General features: G+C 37.1%; 1 long non-coding RNA gene across 1 annotated transcript in view; it reads right to left on the reverse strand.

Moving 5' to 3' along the window:
• Positions 1-24,574, reverse strand: part of LOC124166730 — a 256,407-nt gene that overhangs the window by 49,518 nt on the left and 182,315 nt on the right. The window contains exon 3 of the long non-coding RNA XR_006866488.1: positions 22,043-22,148. This is a non-coding gene — a long non-coding RNA (uncharacterized LOC124166730). The remainder of the gene's footprint in view (positions 1-22,042; positions 22,149-24,574) is intronic.

The following is a 24,574-nucleotide window of genomic DNA, read 5'->3' on the forward strand; positions in this document are numbered from 1 at the left end:
CCCGGTTCACCAAATTACCGATGGAGCATGCAACCAATTACGTCTTCCTCCAGGGCAAATTTCAGACTGTATTTCCTAAACAAGCCATTTTCAAGTCCACACTATGGCACAGAAAACAGAGACCATGCTTACTAAACCACGGTCGAGGAGAAAAATACTGCTTGGTCGCTTTTCCACGCAGGACGTTTGTCAAAGTGCTGGACGAAGCCAACTATGTACGCAGTCACGCGTGCGGTTGCCTGTCCGTAAACTCCAAAGAGTTACACGGAAGTACTCCTGATTGAGCCGGCATTTGGGATACCATTTGGGCAAGTAAAGGAGACGTGCAGATGGAATAGTGGCTCACCGCTTCCTGGTTACCTTACAGTCGTTCGAGTGTTTGCTTCCACTTACCCGGGAGGGCAGCGTATCCAAATGTGAAGAGAATAAGGAGACCAGTGTAGATTATGGGGGCGAGACGAGGACAGATCAATGGTACAGCGAAGGACCCTTTAGGAGGCAGTCCCATAGCGACAGCACATCTCAAAACAATTACTTCTCGTATATTTCGAAACGACGGGTGTATGTAAGTAAATGTGATTATGTGAATATATATCTGTTTTCGATTACCGGAAAATTTTAGGAAAAAACGCAAAACAAATAGTAAAAATTCGTATTTTGAATTGGAAGAGCCAAAAAATCCTCAAAAACTCAGTTAACGAGACGCGAAGGCCACAAAAACCTCGTGTTGCGAACAAAAAAAAGGAAAAAGAAATCAGCTCTCTTTTTCAAAAAATTGTTACGAGTGAAGTGAGAGCTTTACACGGCTTTCACACGAATTAGGCTGAGAATTTGGGACAGCGATCTTGACTTAGATTGTTTAATCAATTAAGAGTTGATATATTTCTGAGGGACTTGGAGGATATCATCTTAGAACCGCACTTCATTTCTTGAACCGAGAGTAACAACGAAATACGATAGATCTTCGGCTGAACTGACAGGTATATTAGTTTTTACTCTTAATAACAAATGACTTGAAAAAATACTGGGCATAACTCAAGAGGTGGTCAAATCTCTCATCGGTCACAATAAGCATATAATTTTTTAAGTAAGTAATATACGAGGTATATTCATAAAGTAAGGGCTGTTTGGTCACAGGAAAATATATACTCCCAAAAAATACATTTTATCGGCACTGTCAGTTAGGTAAAAACCTACTTCACTTCTCTACATAGTTGCCTTTCACTCCTACGAATTATTCGTACCGCAGCACTAGCATCTCTAATTTCTCTGCATAGATGCTCGCCGCCTGAGAGTTAAACCAATTGACAACGACGTTGAGTTCCTCTTCGGTTTCGAAATGTTGTCCACCGAGCCAATATTTCAAGTGCAAGAAGAGAAAGTATTCGCTAGGAGCAAGGTCAGGACTGTACGGTGAGTGGTCAAAGAGCTCCCAACGAACATATGAGTTTTCTTATTGGTTTTGACAGCAATCTAAGCCTGTGGCTTATTGTTAGTCCAATCGGATCAACCCTCAGGCGGCGGGCTTCTATACAGAGGGGTTAAAGAAGCTGGCACAGCGGTGCGAAAAATGCTTAGGAGTGAACGGTAATTGCGTAGAGAAGTGAAGCAGGTTTGTAGCCAACTAAAATGCCAATAAAATATAAGCAAAGTGTGTTTCATAGGTGTTTATTTTTTCCTGTGACGAAATGGCCCTTAATAAATGAATATGCCACGTAGTATTTTAGTAGTAGCAGGTTAACTTATGGCACTCTAACATTTTCCGCCACACGCATGTTGAGGAGGCTTGGCGATGTAATCTGGAAATGCAGATGTTTCTTAATCAAAAGTTAATGAAATGCTTATTAATTTAATACCAATGACTTGCCAAGCTTCTACGAGTATAGCTAACCGCCGCGCCACTGATTTCATGCAAGTAGGATACATTGACTTTTTCAGCATAAGGTTACCGCATTAATTTACTAACAACTCCAAAATAACTAATTTTACTTTTATTATTATAATGGTGCTATAGTAGTAGGAACTCACATCAGCTTGTTGTCACGACAATACTTATAATATAATTGGAATAAACATGTTCAAAATTATTGGACAGGCTTTGTCAAAAGGGGCTTTTATAAACAATTCTCATATTCGAAGGCGATTCACATGAAAAAACCAAAGAAATCTCAGTGCAGAACTACGATTAGAATATTTTTGCCTGAGAATTTTTATGAAAATGGCATAATTCTTGTTTCTAGATAACCCATCGTTAAAATAGTTCCATACAGAAATTAAACAGTTGTAGGAGTTAACTCGCTTCGTAATTCGGGCTTTGGATTCCACAAAATATAAATTATACGTGATAAAATTTGATATTTTTCACTTTGCTTGGTTGCAATTTTCATTAATTGCCGCTAATGCTAATTTTTACCTTGATCACTCATTGTTTTTTTGCTCTTATTTTTATCACAGAAGTAGTTAACTGTTGTTCTGCTTTGACTTTTGAGTTGGACAATCATTTACTTCAATATTGTAAAGTGGTTTGCATTTAGACACGGCCATTTTTATTTAATAGGTAGCTATCGTAGATAATAATATATTTTATTTAGATTTTAGCATGCATTTAAAATGGTGATAAAAAAGAAACGTAGGAGTGTGTTTAAATTGACGTAACAACGGATTTTTTTCTACTAGAAAGATAAAGATATCTATTTCTCTGAAGCTGGTGCACTGAGCCTCCAGCATGTGCTTCCAGTCTCTATCAGCAGAGTCTGAGTGGGGTGTACGTGCGAGCAAGTCCTCGAGTCCTCAAGAGCAGCAGAAAGAGAGAAAGAGTAAGCAAATGTCAGCAGCCCCACTTAACCATGACGAATAAGGTGAGGGGTATGGTGAGGGGGCTTTTTTTATTTTCGGTGAATTAGCACCGGAATGCCACGCGCGAGGGTGGCGCCGCTCCACGGAGGGTGGTGCAAGCATATAGGTCAAAACTCTTGAGTAAGGATAGGAATGAGAGAGTTTTGGCATCCGAGCATGTGGCCAGGATTGAAAAGAAAATTCCCGAATTCACGTGATCCATCCCACACCTACCACGATAGAGCATGTCGCTGGTTGGCTGATTCCGTCCTCGGAGAAAACGTATGTAAGATTTTTAAGAGAAGAAATAGGATACTAACAGTGAGACCAAGAGGAAATGGCTATATTTGAGATCACGTGATGTGTGTCCGACTAGCCGAATAACCGAAAATCCCCGAATTCACGTTATCCTCCCACACCTACCACATCCTATACCACTGATTGGCTGAGACCGTCCTCCGAGAAAACGTATTTATGAGAGATAATAGGATACTGACAATTGGACTAATATTAAGCAGCTATCTGAGATCACGTAATGTACCTTATGTGCCCGAATGGCTGTTTACTTGGATAGCGTTTGTTTTCATTCTTTTTTATTTCTATTGGAACTTTAATTTTCGTTGAATTTAATTCTTACTGAGACGGAGAGGCATCACAATTTCGATTACAATGTAGCGAATGCGCGATTATAATTGTTTGAAAGAATTACGTTCGAGTCTAATTAAACGAGATCTTAGCGCGTTTGTCAACAATACGATTGCGCAGTTTCATCCGTTTTGATATTAGTAGTTTTAGATAGTTATAATCGCAAATTTTCGTCAAATATTAATTATAAAAAGTCATTAAAATTCAGAGTATTGAATTAAATGTCGAAAAGGTTGAAAAACAGTTTTCATGGTAACTACAACAAGTATAACAAATGTTTGTGTTGCTATATTCAAGTAACTAAGGAGTTGCGACCCCATGTTTATGGATAAAGAATGCTTAAAATTGTCTTCCCAACAAACTTCTGAAGTATTGCAGATTCATCCTTAAACACCCTGTGCAATCACTCAGAGATTCCGTCAACAACAATGTTTGAATTGAATTTGCCGGTTTGTTCTTTCGGGTGAAAATTTTATTTCCATTAAATTTATAACTAAAGTAAAAGAATCATCACCAGACATAAAAACTTTTTATCCACTAAAATTTTATTCTCAATCCTTTCATTGTAATCAAATCGGGGTTGCTCTGCTTGATCACGGAGTATTATAATGTCTACTCAGCTTTAACTGGAAATTGCTACAACCATTACCGTTACTTGAATGTGTTTGAAGTAATGTTGTCAAAATTAACGCTCAGTTAAACTAATGACCTTAAATGGAAAAAAACCATCAGCGTTGTTTTTCGTACTCTGCAAAACCTTATGCAGGCAATATAAAACCGGCCAACATAAGTTCTACATATTCGGTACCAGTCTCACAAACAGATCGATATAACCAATGATTTCTTTCATTATTACCAAGCTCCGTTCAAAAATTTAACACCTAGCTGGCAATTCGATATTTTACCGTGGTCATCGAGGGAAATTATTAAGTACCTTTTAAATAGCTCCAAAACTTGTACACAGTAAAAAAAACTGGGACACAAGGTTCTGAAAAAATGGTCAAAACGGGCATATTCGATCTATCGAAACCGCCTCTAACCTTCGATTAGACCATTCCACATTTTATCATGGGAACCGTGGAAAATTTTTACCTTTAATATATCTCCAATATTTGCGCATTTTACAGAACAATTGACGAAAAGCTCAGAAAAAATTGTCGAAACGGGAATATCGATGTATCGAACTCGGCTCTCACCTTCGATTAATATCGATTCAGGCAAAAAGGGTGTGCCCCCGTCGCCGACGGCTTTCGTGACTAGCTGTCATCCAACGAGAGGCGAGAGAAGATATTAAGGTTGATGCAATGTACCCCCCCCCCCCTCCGACCGCTTCTCCTACTCCACAGGGCGACAAGAAAAAGGGGGCGGGGACATGGAGGGGTATTCCAAAGAGGGGTACTCCCTCAAGGACACTAGCGGACTCTACTGGGCGGCCCCCGAATCGATACGACGACAGATCGGATCCGTCTCTCGTATTCGAAGAAGACAAAGTGTGTTTTCAGTGAGGTGCAAACAGGAGATCATCAGCCAGGATCGGCTTTCACTTCAGAGGGGGGTCCAATGACTGCCTTGTCCGATGCAAGTCGCCGTACGGTGGGCCAGAGTGCCAATATTCGCGCCAAAAGAGCGTTGTTTAACAGCGCCAAAAGTCATAACAACACATTCCTCAAATTTCCTAATATAGCTAAGTGTCACAATGGCAGAAAAGGGAAGGACAATAAAACTCGCTAATATCGAATTTTAGGGGACCATCGTTTTACTTTGTTATTAGCTGTCTTTCGTTTTATTCATAATGAAGGATTTAGCTGTATACATCACAAGATTGCTGGCTAATATTCCGGCGTGTATCGTTTCCATTAAGGCAAAATATTCGTAATATTTAACCATCGTCTCATTCTTTCCATCGAACGGTTGTAAAGGGAAGGATTTTAAGACCAACAGTAGAACTATGCGGTGATGGCCACAAGTAAGAACAACTAATGATGAATTAAGGAACGGTTAAGAAGCAAAGATGGCCGTAATTTCTTTATAAAAGAGGAAATAAAAAAAAATCCCCAAGGGACCAAAGAATAGTTCGTGATAGCGGGGATTTCGTATCATCCGAACTAGTTACATGCGGGAAAATTAAAATTAGCGATCATGGGAAAGCCTTAGGGACCGAGAACTCAGCTTGTTTTATGCAGGATTTCGTCACATTCGTCTTCATTACAAGCAAGGTTTACTGTACTTCGATTTTTATTATTTAGTGGGCTGGATACTTTTGGAATTTGTTGCAAAATTTCATAGGACACTTACGATTAGTAAATATTTTAACAAAAACAATATGAAAATCGAACAACAGCTCTTCTTCAATTAAAAAAATGTATCTGAAACAACTCTACATAATATCCTGTACCAGTTACAAAGTTATAAACTCCAGCCAAGGCTGTTGACATTATAATCGTGTTGTAAAATTTAACACAAAAACATTTTTATAGTGATTATGAAGTTAAATTGAATCGATCTATTGAACGATCCATTGAAGCGATGCTGCACATTTAGCAGAAATCAAGGTTTGAAGTATTTACTAGTTGAACTGTTTTACTCATTATCATTGTTTTCAATGCCATCTGGAAGTTATATCAACTCATTAAACGCTGATTATCAACAGAGAATAATATATGAGAGCACACTGAAGTATTAAAATAAAATTAAATGCTATTAAATTCCTCTATACAATTCTGGGACATAAAAAATCCCAGTATTTCAATTATTTGTGAAATATCAAGAGTAGAAAAGATGGAAAGAATTACAACGTTTGCCTCATGATCGAAGCCACATGCAGGTAGGTACTTGAGAATGCACGATTTTCTCCGGCCACGTAAGAACGCTATGACAATTTTATTAGATTTCTAAGAGTAACCTAATGCATAGGCAACCCAAAAATATGAATGTTTAACATGTGTTATACACCACAGGATACGAGAGAGTTTAGCTGATGGGAGCAGTATTTTAGGTATCGGAGGATATTTACCTGACTTGCCATCAGTACAAAATTTCGTCAAAATTCTGACCAGGTGTCATCTGTAGATAATTCCTTTGTTGCAAAAAAAAACAAATTCTACGTCCTCCTTTGAAATACTAAGCATAAGAATATTAAAATTAAATGGGCTCGCCTACACAATTCGCACCAAATACCATTTTCATTCGTTACATGGCATTATGACCTAATTTTCAGGCCATTGAAAGTTCGGCTAATACAAAACTAAGAGTCAACATGCAACAATCAGATGAAAGCGTCAGTGATCGCGAAACAAGTTTAGATAGAAACCAGACGCTCGGTGAACTAGAAATGACCTCGGAGTGAAATAAATATTTCCCACGAAAAAGAAGGGAAAATGCACGTACATTGAGCCTAATGAGGAGAAAGAGTAGTTTCTAACGGATTACACCAACTTTTCCATCACCATGTAAGTAGTGTTCAAGATCGTGTTTTAACGAAATAAATGGACTTTAGAGCTGAAGTGAAGGCTAAGTAAGGAGTGAGATAAGAAAAAAGGTTAGGTATTGCATTCATATAATGCCATGACAATCATAAGTACCAGTTAATATTATTTAATATTGCTCTTGAAGTGAATTACTGAAATATTATCTTACTTTTATCAGTATTACTAAAAATGGTGAGATAGACCATTTAGGTGAAAGAATAAAAGCTAGTAGGTATATTATTTATTCTCACGTATAGATATTGTTTTAAAAGTATTTATTTAAGGAAAAATAACACATTGGGGCGACTTTTTGATGCATACTTTTTTAGGGTAGCAATTTGAAAGGTGAGCTAGAAGGTTTATAAATGTTACAAAAATTATTCTGATCAATATTTAGGTTAAAATATTTACATATGAGACACGGTGTACAAAAATCAAGCAAGATAAGTTAGCTTAAGAAAAATTGTGGAATTAATTGAAATAACATCTGAGGAATTATAAGGAGGTTGTATTTTTAGTTTTTTTTCATGAGGAATGGAAGAGAGTTTATGCGAGATGGCAACCGGGTGAAAAATATGTCATGCTAAGTTTCGATCGCAATTCATTCCATCGTAAGTTTTTATATGATGTGGGAAAGTTACGTCTCTATACACTAAATTAAACTCCTATCCCTGGCAAAATTTGGAGCTCCAACATGGAAATTCACGAACATAGCATGAACGGATACATTCTTTTTTTGTTTTTTTTTCATCATTCAGTGGAAATGAGGACAGAAATAAATCAGAGGGATTTATTTCGGTCTTAGGTTGAGAAAGAAAATTGAGCGTAAGGGGGTCGATCGATATTTCCAGGAAGAAGAGCAGCACGCCGATTACAGGAATGGGTTCCTCTCAAAACTTTCCAACCCTTCCCTCCACCGCGGCCGTGTTCTCCGCTATAAGCACTCGCGGCCCGTGGAAATTATGTGTACATTTGTGCGAAGGGTAAAGGGAAAGAATGAAAAAGGCGAACCACCACGCCTCCAACACACTCGCCCGCGCTGTTTGTTATTCCGTCTCCATGGCGACGACGAAAGGTCACGGTGTTAGGCGACGCACCGCAAATCGAATGTCACAATGGCGATTGCGTTCTGCACCGTGAAGAAGAGTCGTGTGAGGCGAAGAGAAAAGAAGAGAGGACAGCACCAGGAGTGAGAGGTAATGAACGATCGTTTAATAAGGCCGTTTCAGTCACTAGAGAGGATGCACAGAAGAGTCCTCACACATATCCGGGAGTCAGAGAGGAGAGACTGAAGCCATTAACCGATTGCGCAGGAAGCGTGTGACGAATAGCAAGACGAACGGCCATTAGACACTCACGCATCTTCAAATAGGGGACACTGAGTCTTGTCGTCGGAAGGGCGCCGTTCTCCGATGATACTTCTACAGGGGCGGTATAATCACTAGATAAATGATGAATGAAAATGAACTTTGTTTTTCCATATAAATATTTATTTAATCACGACATGAGGATGACACAGTGCGTCGGAACCGCGGTCGTGATTAAATAAATATTTATGTGGAAAAACAAAGTTCAATTTTCATTCATCATGAGTAAATTCCACAAAGTGACGCCTCAAACCACCAACTTCACTAGATTAAGTGATGACAGTCGAGGGTAAATAACGTCGAACAAGGGTGAGAAACCAAGAGGTATGCTAAACATTGTACACACTCATTTTAGAATAGTTTTTAAGAATATTAATTTATTGCATTTGAATATATATTAAAAATTCATAGTTTTTTGTTATGCATTAAAAAGGTTGTAGGCAAGGAGTTGGAATTGATTGGCGCACATTTTCATCGGTGTTGGGTTTAAAAATGGACTGTTGTTTTTTTAGAACTTCTATTGATTTATAAACATTTTCGTGATTTTTTTTACATTTAGCGAAACTAAATACATATTACCTATGGAAAAATATCCACCTGTCCACCACCTGTAATCCACCTGTTTCCCCTGCTTCCATAATGATAATATTTGAATTAATACAAATATTAATCAAGAAAATTCTTATTGGTACCGAGGCAATAATGATAAATATGACGGCAAATGGAAAAGAAAGATTCTAGGAAACAGACATAAAATTCATTATTTTTAGAATAATGCAAGCCTTTCAAAAATTAAAAAAAAACATTCAACCTTCGGCTCTGCTATTAATTATTTTATTTCTTTGCCAGTCATAAGAGCTCAATTCTGTCCATCGATTATTCATGTGAATACCATGTAAACTCGCACCTCATGTCCAACAATATATATTGAAGACACAAAATTAGCCTTATTTACTGTAGATTCACATCTCACAATATTGATTGCAATAGCCGCCCTAAGATAATCACCCAGTTACTGCTATTCCCACATAAATAACTGCTTTCATTCCTTCTTACTGTTTACTTATTTGCAAAGAAGTGGGTGCGAAAAATCAATTGAAAACCTATACCTCAATTACGACTTTCCGCAGCATTTTTCGGTCTTCCAAATGAGCCTTTCATGAGTGAAGGAACCGTTAATCGATCAAAGCGGAGAATTCTCCATTTGTATGGAAATTAAAAACTCAGGAAATACCATTTATGTATTCCGGAAAGACATTTCCTCTAAATCTCGAGACGGATCACACGATATTGAACATTTACTTCATACCTCTAGCATAAAAGAGTGGAAGTTTATCTGTCAATTGCTAGTCACAATAAAATTTGTAAAGGTATTTGTAGTAAATTCCATCCATCCAAATCCATTCCATCCGAATTTCAAGGTATTTGTAGAGATTCCATCATTAAATCATTGAATAATCACTACAGTTTTCCGCGAATACGTATTTTCTTCAACGTTAAAGCTAAAAATTTCGTTCCCAACTCTTAATCACGCAGTAATCGTATAGCTAAAATATTACGGAAACCAAAATGAAGACATGCAAACCTAAGTGTCGATCTTTTAAGCTGAGATGGTAAAAACCAATTTCATTTATTACACAGAAGTTAAAAGCAATGTCAAAACATTTTCCAAATTGTAAAGTGCAATACAATCAGCTGCAGGTCTTTCCTTGAATTTCACTTGCAATGAAACTCGTAACGTGCCTCATAATCTATTACTCATCTGATTCAGCGGGATGAGGATTCTGAGAAGCTAACTCATAATCCGCGTCGTTTCCAGAAAGTGCGTGCAGGAAGGGAAAGTGTGACGTGTCTTTCGTTTGTTAATTACATTGGTCCCTGAGTGCTGTAATCCATTTGCAAAAGGTGGCACGTCTCCACGTTTGGTAGAAAATGCACGCATAACTTATGCTAATTTGATCAATTAATTTATAATGAAGGATAAATTAAATTTATTCTCATCTGTCGCTCCTTTTGAAAAAAGCACATGTTTACATTCCAACATAAATTGGGCTGATAAAAGTTTAGATGCAAAAATATTTACTGTTTACATTGTACACCCAAGATATAATCAGCCTTGATATTCTATTTCTCCGGAAGTTCAAATTTCAAAATTCTATGCTTATTTTTATGTAATATTTGGAAATAAGACCTCTTAAATGCGGTTTTGGATTCAAAAATTGATTTCACGAATTATTTTTTCAGAATCTGCGGAATCTGTACCGTATGTTTTCAACCATCATGTATCATTGAGTCTTACACAATGTGAATAAATCATCAATTGTAATGAGAGTTAGAGTGAAGTTATAGGCATAATGGCTCATAAAGTATAAATACACGAAGAGAGGCGCTTTATATGCAGGGGAGAAAAAGCAAATAATTGGCCTTATCTTCATCTGAGGTTCAAAATCAAACAAAACATTGCATTTTTTTCCAAAACAACGTTCATTTCGATGGAATTTAAACCAAATGTAGGGCATGAAGTTCAAGCAAAAAGAATCTATTAGTTTCGTCCAAAAAGGAACTTATTATTAGATACCCCTAATATCTTTATGATAGATATCCTTAATATGTAATCAACCTCAATTGCTGAGGAAGTTAAAGGTAAAACGTTTACTTATTATGTATCTTATATGAAGACGGGCAGCAGTGGGTGACAATTTATTTCAAAGAATTTTACAAAACATGGAAAAAGCATCATGCGTGAATTACTGCTTCGAGTTGATTCGTTTCTTTGGTGATTTTGACAACGTTGTCAGTGCCTGTCAATAACCAGCAATCACCACCCTGTAATGAAAGTATCCATTTGATTGGATGGAATTCTTCGAGTAGCGCGACCCGTGAAATAAATATATAAAAAGGCATATACGAGCAATCACTCAGTCAATGCTTAGACGCAAAGGCTGGTTCAAATATAACTCATCTTTATCGAAGGTATAAGTGTGCAGACTGGGCTGACTAATTCCGTTACCACGGTATATTCACGCGGTGCTTGAAACCAATGGTTCGGAAAGGTTAGGATTTAGCTCAGAGGAACTAAGCTGCAGGCGTTTAGAATTCACACCCTACGAGAAGAAAGGCTTCTCCACCTGGACTACCTCGCACTCAAAGGATATTTTGTTGGGAATGTTCGAAGTTTTCATTCGAATGTGAACACAGGACGCTGCAATTTGGTCGCTAACTCCGAACTGAAATGACAATTATTTTTAAAAATTTGGTAAATGGTAGGGGTTACTATTTACGAATAAAACACGATCTTGGAAAACTCAGTGGTATTCCATCACAAACTTTATTACGTGAGGATGCTTTTACTAAACCACATCAATAAAAGCTAGGACATGGCCTGGGTTTCAACGTCTTTGCGTCATCATTAGGTGGTCAGCGCTGCATATACCGCAACTCCTTATATACCCAAATTATACTAATTATAATTAGATGGAGGAGGTGGAGGTTAAACAGGAGGGGCTTAATGTGTTACAACGTCACATTTTTGAGATTGGGTTGATTAATTCATTGAGAGAGATAACCCTAACAGAGCGAATGAATAGGTAAGGATAGTGGAAACAACAATAAGCGAGGGAGGCTGAGGAGTAGCGGACAGAAGCTAACGAGTAGTAGCGGTTATTTGCTCATCTGGAGTGTGTGGCGTCATGAACTCACCAGCGAAAGGTTTGTTTCATCATTCAATTTTTTTCGTGGATAGACGGAGAAGTACCTACACGACTGATCGATATGTGGAAAATGTGGAGTTTAATTATTTTTCAAACTCTCTCTAAACAAAATCGATGCTAAAAAATTGGGTCTCACCCCACTAGGCCACGACGCTAGTAGAGGCGAACTAATCAATTACATTCCGCTATCAATAAAAATGATATTAATACATTTCAGGATAAAAAGTTGAGCGGCGGTTACTTTGTGTTCGTATTTCTAAGAGACGTCCTGCAATCGCGAGTACTTTGCACTTGATACTATCGTTTTTAAGTAATTGAGTGCTGAGTAATTAATTAGTAAGTGATTGAGTATCTGAGAAGCGAGTACCGATTCTTTTTGTAGCGATCAAAGATACCTGGTCACACTTCTGCACGATATCCTCACACGCACCGGAGAGGACTGTTTTCTGGGAATGTCCAAAGTCTTCAAGCGGGTTTTTAACTGGAAACCTTTCGGATGAGAGGCAAACGCATCCACCCACTAGTCTACCGCGATCCCCAAATCAAACGCAAGAATTGTAAATTAAAGGAGAGAGGCGTAGGGTAGGAAGAGAGAAGAGGGTAGGCAAAGAAAACAGGAGAGTAGGGAGGGGAAAAGGGAGTCATGACAGATGGAGAACTTCCCACCACAGAAATATTTTCCTTTCCTTTTTATTACACGCTTTTTCTAAACCTACTTCGTCTGTTTGTCTATTTCATCGATGGAATCTTGTGATTGATTTTTAACCAACTTTCCACCGGGGGATCGGCTTGAAACTTAGCCCATAAGCTTGCATTTGCTGAAAACAAAATATCCAATGCACACAAATTTGAAATTTTGATCCATCGTGATCAAATCAATTAACTAAATCTGAATATGGAAAAAGAACAGTAAATTTTCTCAATAGATGGCGTGAGTTATTAACTTTTTGGATCAAATGTCTTCAAACAGCCCTGGTTTAATCGATTTTTTGATTCACCACTAAAATGTAGAAAATGCCTATAAGTAAAATAAATGATACTACAAAAACAAACTTATTCCAAAAACAGCATAAAATGCCCTAATGGTGAGAAATAAACTTTTCATCACTTGGAGAATAAAACTTGGGTGCTGAATAGGTTTAGGTATTAATATTGCGAGCCGATCCATGCTCAACTATCAGGCTAATCTACATTCATTTCTAATAACCCTAATCAGCATCTATGCTTTATTTTACGAGTGATGAAAAGCTCATTTTTGAATTTTTAGTGCTTTTTAAACAGTTTTTGGAAAGATTTGTTTTTCTTAAATCCTATTTTATTTTTATTCCACTTAATTTGTTCCCCTTTGGTGCCCAGAAGAAGAGGGGGGAAGGGAAATGCCATACACGCAGCATACCAAAAGGGGCAGGCCAAAAAAATTGATATTTTATCCGTGTGGTGGGGAAGGGTAGCAGGGTCGTGCCGTGTCGCAACTTCCGTGCCTCAGTAGCACGAGCGTGATGGCCCATTAGCACTGGAATCACGCACCGTGTGGCGTCGGCGCCGTCCGAAATATCGAATTTTTCCGCCGTAATTTCTCCTTGATATTGATCACGCGGGTCCGCTGCTGGGAGCGGCAATTGGCCCCGCGGCTGGAAGAAGGCAACAACTGTCGAGGAACTGCAATGCCGTAGAAAGAGAGCGATATCCCCTCTCTTTTCACTCTTCCCACTCATTATTTTCCACGAGCAGTTCCGGCAGTGGCAGACTACTGCAGCCAACACGGTGCGATTGAGATCTGGCATCATTTTACATCTGTTGGGGATTTCCACGGTTTTTATAAATCATGGCATCGTTTTAAGGACATTTATAAAAATACACATTTCCAAAATTTATCATCGAAAATTCCAGTTCTTATGAAAGAGTAAATTTTACAGAAAACGAAGCTGATACATAAAGAATAGTATATTAAAAATATAGTGTGTACCTCTCGCAACATTAATATCACAAAGAAAACTATAGGTACTGAGTTCTAGCATTTTTTTTCTGTTAGGGATTTCCATAATTTTTAGAAATCTTGGCATCGTTTTAAGGACCTTCCAAAATAGGTAATCGAATACTTAAGTTGGTATAAAAGAATAAAGTTTATAGAAAAGGAAACTGAGCAGGTTTCAAGAAGGGTGTATCAAAATATAGTATGTACCTCTCGCAACATAACTATTACTACGAAAACGATGGGTAAAAATAGGGATATTTAGGCCGAGAAACTAATAAAGCGCGTTTAAATATTCTTTCTGGGCAATAGCCTTTTGGTAGGTTAGCTCCTGGTAATGAAAAAAATGCTGGAATAAAATATACATGGGCTGAGAGGAGTATATGCCAATCAAACATATACCATTATATCATGCACGTAAAAATCCACCAAAATAATCCTACAATTAAGACAGTTGAGGTCTCAATTGTCTCTCATAAAGCCTCCATTGTGACAATTGAGGCTTTATTAGAGGCTTATTATTTATTGAGGCTTTAGACACATTGGCAATCCTTCGAGACTAGAGTTGAGAACTTTTGCTATCGTTTCTTGAGCTGCATAATTCTCAGCACTCACTAAAATACAGCTCAAGTAACTTAATGCCCACAAGGTCTACTAAAGCTTTACAATCTTTTTATTTCCAATATCCTTTAGAATCACTTCTTGTTTCTTTTCTTTCTAGTCATCTATGTACTCTTAAAAATAAAAGCAATAAAAATATCGCCCATATACTTGCAATACATTCCCATCAAATTAAATTTTAATAGATGAATTAACCTGATATTAAGGTAAAATATCTACTGACTTTGATTTGATGACTTTAGCTAATTAACAAGTTACTTCATTTTGTAATAAAAGTTTGGTGCACAGTATTTGTTCAAATTTCAATTGTTGCAATGCATTAACAATCTGATCATCGGATTTTATTTCAAATATGCCAAATTTTGGGGATTCAGAGTGACTTTTTGCATAATTATTTAAATTCAAAATGCCTTGTTCAGCGATTTCAGTGATTAAGATCATCTTGCAAAACATCTACCCGTAAAAAATAGAAGGAGCGGCTTTACTTCCAAAAGGAATAATATTTAAAATTGGATATACTACCGGGGGAACCTTTAGCTGGGCCAAACACCCAAAACGAGGGTGATTACGATTGTATGCATGAGCTTAGTTCAGAGCAATATTTATATAAAATTGATTAGATGTGTTGATCAAAACATTTTTTATTTATCTCAAATGGAGTTTGAATAAACCACACGCTGTTTAAAAAATAGTAATTAGGTAGAATAACAGTTCTTTATTAAAAAAACATTCCTCCTCTGGAAATCTTTAATCATGCAGCCCGCCCTGATAAAACTTTTACTGATACATTTTAGGAATTACACCATGACAAGTAATGGCAGTCACGTAAAACGTAAATTACAGGGTATCTATAGAAAAAGATTACTTACCCTGGTAAAAACCTAGTGTATTAAACGTATCATAGCAATGCAAACCCGAAAGAATAGCGTTTCTATATTTCATGAATGTTATCCCGTACCTAGAATCGTAAGAATCAGATGTATTCAAGCCATGAATCCATTGACAGTGTGGAATTTACTGGAGGGCATTATCCTATACATATATGTAATCGTGAAAGTCGTTCAGTTTCAATTATTGGAAATTCACAAGATCCTCTGGGTATCTGGAGTCTCTTTTTAAGAAAACGGCAGGATTCATCTATCGATTATCCGCTGCAAGCACTCTCGCAGATAATTCAAACCCGCAGGAAGAAATGGCGGTGAGGAAAAACTTGAGCATCGCGAAGCGGAATACGACTAAACAGTCAGGGGAGGGAAGCCTTCTGTTGCAGAGATTAGGAGAAAGCGATGAGAACAATTGCTAGAGAGAAATGGATCATTACAACGAGTCAAAAGACAGAATCAGGCTGCCTTGTAAGTATTTGAGAAGATTATTAAAGCCGAGGCACAGAGAATATGCGCTCAAAGTTGGTATCATTGGAAAAGGGAACACACGACACACATTGTTTAAATGCAGAGGAAGCGTGGAGAGGAAAAAAGTGTTGGATTCATGCGCCAAAATCTCATTTGAACTATAGAATACAGAACCACGCGTTAAAAATAAAGTTTAACCGGTAATCCATGAATTTTTAATGAAGCTATTTCTTCGAAGCGGTAAATGTAAAGTTTAGAATGATAAAACAGCACCTTAAACGATGCCAAGGAAAAAATATAAACATGGTTATATCGACAGATGGTACCGCAAATTAGAGAATGTATGAATTTTAGGGCATTTTGTCTCATTTTTTTGCGTTTAGGTAAATGCTTTTAGTAGAACAATAGCTTTAAACTCTCTTTAAATCAATGTTGAGATGTAGTTAATGCAGGGACTTTTTAGAGTGTATACTTTGGATTTTATGACACACAGCATTTGAATTACCGTTAAAAGTGCTATAAATGGATTTTTGCAAGTGGATATAATTGTAAGGTTTCTAAAACATGAATAGAGTTACGAAGAATAGCATTCAAATGTCTTGAAATGGAATTAATTAACTCCCTCATTGTATTACTAACATAAAAGAAGATTCATTCTAGTCAAAGTCAAAAATCGGGCATAGCAAATGCCTCTCTATCAAAAGAATAGCTTGAGTGACATCAAAAGGAGAATATAGATATAATAAAATGATGCGACGAAGATAGCTCGCAGTATAACGGTTCGTATATTCATCATATACTCTTCACACAATTGCCCGTCAGACTATTATCAGCTAATGTACTTAGAGATAGACTTATCTCTCAGAATCCCAAATTGACATGATGTGACAGTAGATCTATTCAAGAGACCTCTCATCGCCCATCACCACGACCTTATCTCTCTTTCGACAAAAAAAAAATCCACTCACGCAGACACAAGTCCTATTTACCGATTGTGAGCTTTATCTATGGGTTCTTGAAGTGGTTGATAAAGTGCACTGAGAATTAAGTGCTCATAAAAAAATAACATGCTCAAAGAGAAGTGTCTCTGGTAATATTAACTCATGTATTTGAGCGTCAAGTTCACAACTGCTCGAAAACTATACCTGACGTTTACACAAAATAATACGGTCAGCTAAAAGGGAATCTAGAGGCTCTAATTTAATTATGCTGGTAGTCATTTTTATGCTACAAATTTTCTTGGTGAGGGATACATAACCACCCGAAGACCATAAAAGGGCTGACGGGAGTTAATATCTATCTCCGAACTTTACGAACGATCTTACGAACTATACCTGACGTTTACACTAAACAATACGGTCGTCTAAAAGATAATCTAAAGGCTCTAATTTAATTATGCTGGTAATAATTTTTATGTAAAAATTTCCTTGAGGGATACAAAACGAGCCGAAGACAGAAAAAAAGGGCTGACGGCAGTCAATATCGATCTCCGACATTTATTTCAAATCAAAAACTGTCCAACCTCGATAAGTGAGAGTTCAAGGGTCCGGAATATTTTTCTCGCTGATAGAAGTTTCACACTTACGTAAGTTACTTACTGGACTTACCTTTCTCATTTATAGAGTTAAAAATAAGAGCGTGCGGAAAAGTGCAGTTATATACTCATTATGCATGCAATTATATGTAAACTTTAAATTATTCACAATTTTTATTAAAAGGAATCACTTGAAGGCTTTGAAGATTCCCTTATGGTATATTAATATATTTTTTTATCTAATTTCTCGTGCCAAAAAAAGAGATTGTTACCTTAATTAAACGACGTTATAGCAGCATGTCACGATTCACTTAATTCGAAGATGCAACTATGTACATTTCTAAAATTTTCTTAGAGAAAATATCCCTGTCTTTCTTTTTTAACTTCCGTCAAGGTATTCGTTAGGAATTGATAGAGTATTGAAGAATGTGCTCTCTTCAACCTTAACTAAAATATATACAAATCTCAAGTTTGAGGGCGAAATTGGTTTACCGTCAAATGGTATTGAGTCGGACACCGTGCACACATTTCCCTATATGAAGTCGGCCAATAGATGTGGAGCTTCCTAGATTATTACTTATAGAGGCTTTCAAGAGTAAAATTGGCTGGATCTTGCGATGAGTCTCACTCATGAAAATTTCTCACTTATCCAGTTCTCACTTATAGAGATGTGACTGTATTCAACATATTATTATTAAACAAATATTCCTACGATGGTTATATTTGTGCATTATAGTGATCGGTACAGTAACCGTGAGCTGACGAAGTCTACATTATTTAATATTGAGTTAGATATTTCGAGATACCTTCACTGCACAAACGCTCAACAATCGCCCACCGAATCAAATCCTCTCATCTAGTACTACTAGGGCTACTAGATGAGCGGATTTGATTCGGTGGGCGATTGTTGAGCGTTTGTGCAGCGTAGGTTCAGGTAGGATCAGAATATTTCAAATTAAAGCTCGTGAAAAATAGTACAGTGGAACTTGGTTATAACGGCATCGGCTGTGACGTCAACTCGGGTTAAACGTCACATTTTATACAGACCAGCCAAAATTGAACATTTTTTGTTGTACGAAAACCCGTTTATATGGCCGACAAATATTGCGACGCTCGGGTATAGCGTCAAAAATTTTGCGATTCTTAGGTTGCAAAAGTGCTTCACCGCTGCACTGCTTCAACACTCAGCGCGCTTCAAGACGTTTGTTGCACAACGGAGAGAATTTATATTTCTGAAAGGACCGATCAAAAGAAGATCGCAGATTTTTTTCGACAGTAAAGTAAGGTTTTTATTAGACTGTAAAATATTTAACTGTGAATATCATTTTTTTACTAACGTTTTTTTATTATACATATTCCAATGTACGAGTAGATTTCAATAAACAGTGTTGTATGTAGCAGAAAATTTGCGTCTTTACTTTGTCCTTTCATTCAGATTAAAGGCTGCTTTTTTCATAACGTCACTCGGATATAACGTTAAAAATCTTCTGGTACCTTTTATGACGTTATAACCAAGTTCCACTGTATTAATTCAAAATTGAAAACGCCTACCGCTTCTCAACAGCAATCATGACATAAGTGCTATTGTTAAGATCAAACTAATGTCGAAGCCAGGTTTCCCTTCTAACTTTCTTCATGGCGCAAATGACCTTATCTGTCGTTCGCTTTCTCCAAAAAATAATGCCAAAAAGACACGAGGTAAATGCTTGTAGAGGAGTCTATAGGAAGGTGTAGGGGTACTGGCCACAATGAAGAGAGGGGCGATCGACCTAGGCGCCAGTGCTGTGCCTGGCGGAGGCTGCAAACTGCCGCGGCGTGGTGGGTGGGGTGGAAAAAGGGGAGCACGGGATATGATGATGATGACGCTTTATCTGGGGCGCATTACAAAATCCACATCCACCGGGTTGGAATGACACACATTAACCTCCTAATTCGCGACAAGTCGGAAAGATATAGGTGCCTAGCAAAAGCAGGGATGGAGAGTGAAACGAAACGAAAATGATTCGTTTCGACCCGGAGGGAAACGAAAATACGAGGCCTATGTTTAGTTTCGTTCCCGCACGAAATTAAAATCACCAAGGAGTTTAGTTTCCACCCGGAACGACACTTTACTTCTGAGAACAAAACTAAATTAATCGAAATTCCGCTACTCTTAGTTAAGTTTCGATCCCAGAAGTTGAGTGGATGGGGATATGAGTGAATAGTTTCGTCCCATTACGTTTTACATACGTGTGGAGAGGTTAAAGCATTGAGCTTAAAAATAGAATTCTCAGTTTTCGTTCTCCTTTCTCCTGTTAGTGGTAAAGATATGATTGCCCCATGCATCTAATGGCCGCAGGCCGAGCCTCTACTTCATTCAACCATACTTCGTACTCGGTGTGTTGGTCGAAACTTAACTGTTCGAAGGTGAAGCACGTGGTCCCTCCGGTGCGAAAAATTATCTGCGTTTCGTTTCGTCCCAGAGTTTTAGTTTAGTTTCGACCCGAAGTAGTTTTGACTCCGATTTTGTTTCGACCCTGAGTTTAGCTCTCCGGGATTAAATCCATTTTGTTTCGTTTCTACATGTCGCTCCCGGGAACGAAACTATTGAAATTTTACTGGTTTTTACTTTCAATTGCTATCCCTGAGCAAAATGCTCTCCCCATAGTTTTCAGGTTGGCTGCATCATAGTTGTTTTTAAGACGATATTTCGTCGTCTATGCTGGCCACATCTTCAGAAGGTCTGAGTGCCGACAAATGGAAATGGCTCCCTATATATACCACTCTTAGGGTGGCCTACCACTGGCGCGACCAATCAGCGTCGAGGATTTTGGCGTGCTTTTGCGTCTATCCCATGGGGTATTTAGTCTATGCTCATTGTCTACATTGCAATTGTCAGGCTCATATCTGATTTGAAGATGTGGCCAACATAGGCCACGTAAAATCATCTTAAGAACAACTTCAACACAGTTAATCCGAAAACTATGGAGAGAACAGCAATCCCGCGCCGCGAAAGCCTTAAGTAGAAGTTTAGCAAGAGATGTTGAGGCACAAGAAAAAGGGATCAATAGATGAATTTTAAATAGCTTATGAATAGGAATGATCGAACCACGAAAATTACAAATGAGGATCCTCAAGTCGATTTCTAAATGTGTCGTCAACCATCGCGCATTTAAATGGGTTTACTAAAGTCGCCACTCGCTTCCCAGACAGACAAATTGATCCGACTTTCACGGGGAAATAAGGTATAATTAAGGGTGTTAACCAAAATTTACATTCATGATGATGTGATTTATCGAATTCATAACCGTCAATGCTATTCGTCGCAATTACAAACACTTTACTGCAACATATTGGAAAAACGTGGATCGCATTGCACTCTTCACCGCGCCGCGGACAATTTTGGAAACCGAATAAGACCGAAGTGGCAACAGAAATCAACCTTCTTTGGGATGGAATTGGGCCTCCTCTACGCAGTCCCCTTGGCTGGAACCCTAGGTTTTAATGTGAAAACGAGCCGAGAAGAGTTAGCGAATTTTAGCCCATATCAAATAATATCAGTTGAAAATGAGAATTAATATCCCCTCCTTTACAGAAAACACTACAAAAAGACATGACAACTTCCTTTCTCATATAATGGGAAATGTTGGTCTCGGCACCCAGAAAAACTAAATTTAGCATGTAATGTAAACCTGTGTCACCCTAGATTATATGCCTGAAAGCAAACAGCCGAAGCTGGTTGTTTGTGAAATAAACAGAAGAGGTCACTGAGTCACTAACTTCATCACGATCATGAAGGCCTTAGATAGATAGAGTCAGAAATTTCGGTGTCGATACAGTTGGAGCATATTTATACATTTCTTCTCTTATATCTCACCCTTTGGGGGGATATATGCCTTATGACTCATCATCATACGACCTTGGCCACCAGATAATCAGGCGAATTGGAGCCAAATTTACAAACTAAAATATTTACCTCCTTCAATAAATTCGTTCTTTAAAATGGCCACAAGCGGCCGACAACTTGAAGAAACTAGTTTTTATACACCTCAGAATAACTTATACACCATTATAAAGTTACAAATATATCCTCCAAAAATCAGTTAGCAACTTTTTTCATGAAATGAAATGAATGACCGCCAAATGAAATGGATTTCTATCTTCCAATATCCTCAAAGAATCATCGAGAAGATAATATGTGATAATTTTTCTTATGATCCTGCCGGACCTCAAGAACTAGCATCAGATATTCTACGCCAGAACTATGCAGATTATGGCATCGAAATGTGGGGGACAGATTACAGCTACAGTTTATGAGGAGTCAATGCGATTGTAAATGTTGAATTGCGCAAAAGAATTATTCCCAACAAATTTGATCAGATGGAAATGAAGAATGTCATAACCAAAATTGCACTTTATTACCTGATTACTGCAGACAAATTATGTAACTAAAATAAAAATACACTACAGGGTCTCGGAATACTTGAAAAATGAGAGTTTCATCACTCTAAGGAGCCAATTGTATGCAATTCCATCATGAGGATAGCGAAATGGACTTACGTTTGTTGAGCGTTGAGGTTTTTTTCTAGCGCTTTGCAGTTTATCCAAGGTTAGCAGTTGTTTTCGCGGCGTACATGAAGTGCAGGAAGTTGAGTCACATTTCCAACTGCAAAGAAGAAGAAAAACATAATCATTTATTGAAAACAATATTTCATGGCTTTAATCAATTTATCCTCGATTTTATTCGCAATTTGATACAAAATTAAAATTAAATCCGTCATCATGTGTCACTTTATAAAGAACTACGTGGTAATGATCCAATGCATTTAATTGCTGGAGAAGAATTTTCTCACAGAAAAGCAGGTTGTAGGTATTGCGGAGAAAAATATTTTGCTTAGTTTGGATATATTAATACTGTCAAGGAATGAAAGATATATTTAGCGTGGTATTTTATGGATTGCACATTGATAGAAATATAAAATAAAAACATAATTTTTATTCCTCAAGGAAACAATAGAAAATTATATATGCAATCTAAATATAAATAAACAAGCCTATACTCTGCCCTAAAATATAAAAAAATACTTATAGGGTACTTTTCAGACAATTTTCACCATATAAGTCCTTCAAATATAAAAAATATACGACATCTAAGATAACCTCTAATAATAAACTAGAGAGGAAGGGCAGCAAGAAATAGGCATAGATTTCATAACTATATATATGTTGTTGGCATTATAATTTGCAAAACTAGATTGAAATAGTTTATTGCACCGGAAAAATGTACACTTGCAAATCGATTTTAGACGAACTTACTCTCTTAATTACACACTGGTAAAAGAAAAACAATAAAACACAACTTTATGCATAAATAATTTTAATTTTTTTACAACGGGATTTATTTATTTAATAATAATTTATCACGGTTATGAAATAATAAATACCTGAATATGGATATAATTTTCATGCTCTAAAAGAAAATTACCTTTACTGAACACGGACAAAAGAATTATATCTCAAGGATATGAATTCCACAATAAAAGTTTATACTTCCTGATATGAAGTTTTAAATCGACTTCTATTATCCTTATCAGTTCTATTGCAAGAAAATTCAAATTAGTGAAAAAACTACCTGTGCTGAACATTGACAAGAGAATTAATTCTAATAGATTTGAATTCCGCAATATAAGTTTACATTTCCATTTATGAATAAAACGGAATTTTAGCATATTGCGCAAGAAATCTTACTCCTCATGTGCCCTATTTTCCGGGAAAATACTGCAAATTCTGCTCTACGTAAAGCTACCCGCTTGTTCACGTTTCAATGCTTGAATCGGGTCTTGCTTCGCGACAAATGGTGGCAAATAGTAGATTGTCACGCAAGTAAGGGATGAGTTTTGAAACCTTAGAAGGAAATCCTAAGGCCTGAGTGAACGGTGGACAAATCAAAGCAATTATTTACGGCTCCAGCGAAAGCATTTCTCGAGCGTAAATATATCGCTAGTCTTGACGGTTACTATGTCTAAGCTGATGAAGCCTAAGAGCAGCTCCACGTTGCTTTCCTTCCCTTTCCGTGTGGCACAATAGATGGAAGGACTGGTAAATTTCCTATCCAGAGTCTATAATTTAAAATGGTTCGAAGTAATTGCTGTGTTTGAATGATTGCATATTAATCCTTAATTGTCTGAAGAAAACGAAAAAATCATTCCCTCCACAAAATGGGAGACGGCTAGAACTCAAGGAGCTATAAAGAAATTATCTGCAAACAAACTTTTGATACGAAGTGTGATTTCAAGGCAGGAATTAAGAAAGACATATATTTTTTATCCATTTATAGCTTAAAAATAAAGAAATATCGGGCAAATAAGGTCTTTTGAGGCATTGACGCCATATTAAGCTAGATTTCATGCTACTCAGGTCAGATTGGAAATAACTATTTCATAAAAATTTCAATATCTTACGCTCGCGAGTTCAAAGTTTATCAATAAGTAATTTCCACTGTAATAATCTCATAGGAACAATTCTTCTTTGACGGAACTAATAAAATAATGCATAATTATCCTAGTGCATGGGTGAAAACGCCACCAAATCACAGAAGTTATTAGTGAGGTGCTCAACGGGTATTTTTGGAATGGTTGATTACAGTTTTTCTGCGGCAGTTTCTTTCAATTTCACATGATTTCATTTCACGCAGATATGGGAAAATACGCTGAGATTCCTATATTGGATGGTCTTAAATGAAGCAACGTAGCATAACTATAACTTTAGGCTTAAAAAAGTCAACAAGCAAAATATGAACCAGTAATATAACACCACTCTTTTATCATAACAAAAATATGAGTAAACTCAACAGTCGTATTTTTCATATAGTCATCATACCAACGCAATCCTTTGGCTTTATTACCAGAAGATCACTTTTATCCTGAATCACCTTAAATAGTAAAGTCATTTTTTGACGGCAGAAAACTTTTATTAGGAAGAACCAATGTAAAGTTTTATTGAAAAATTAAACACTACTCTTAACAAAAAAAGGAGCTCAGATACAGTTGTGCCCAAACTAAATTTTAAGAAACACTCAGATTTTTGGTGAGA

Source organism: Ischnura elegans, chromosome 10, assembly GCF_921293095.1.
Source record: "Ischnura elegans chromosome 10, ioIscEleg1.1, whole genome shotgun sequence".
In the NCBI taxonomy this organism is placed as follows: domain Eukaryota; kingdom Metazoa; phylum Arthropoda; class Insecta; order Odonata; family Coenagrionidae; genus Ischnura; species Ischnura elegans.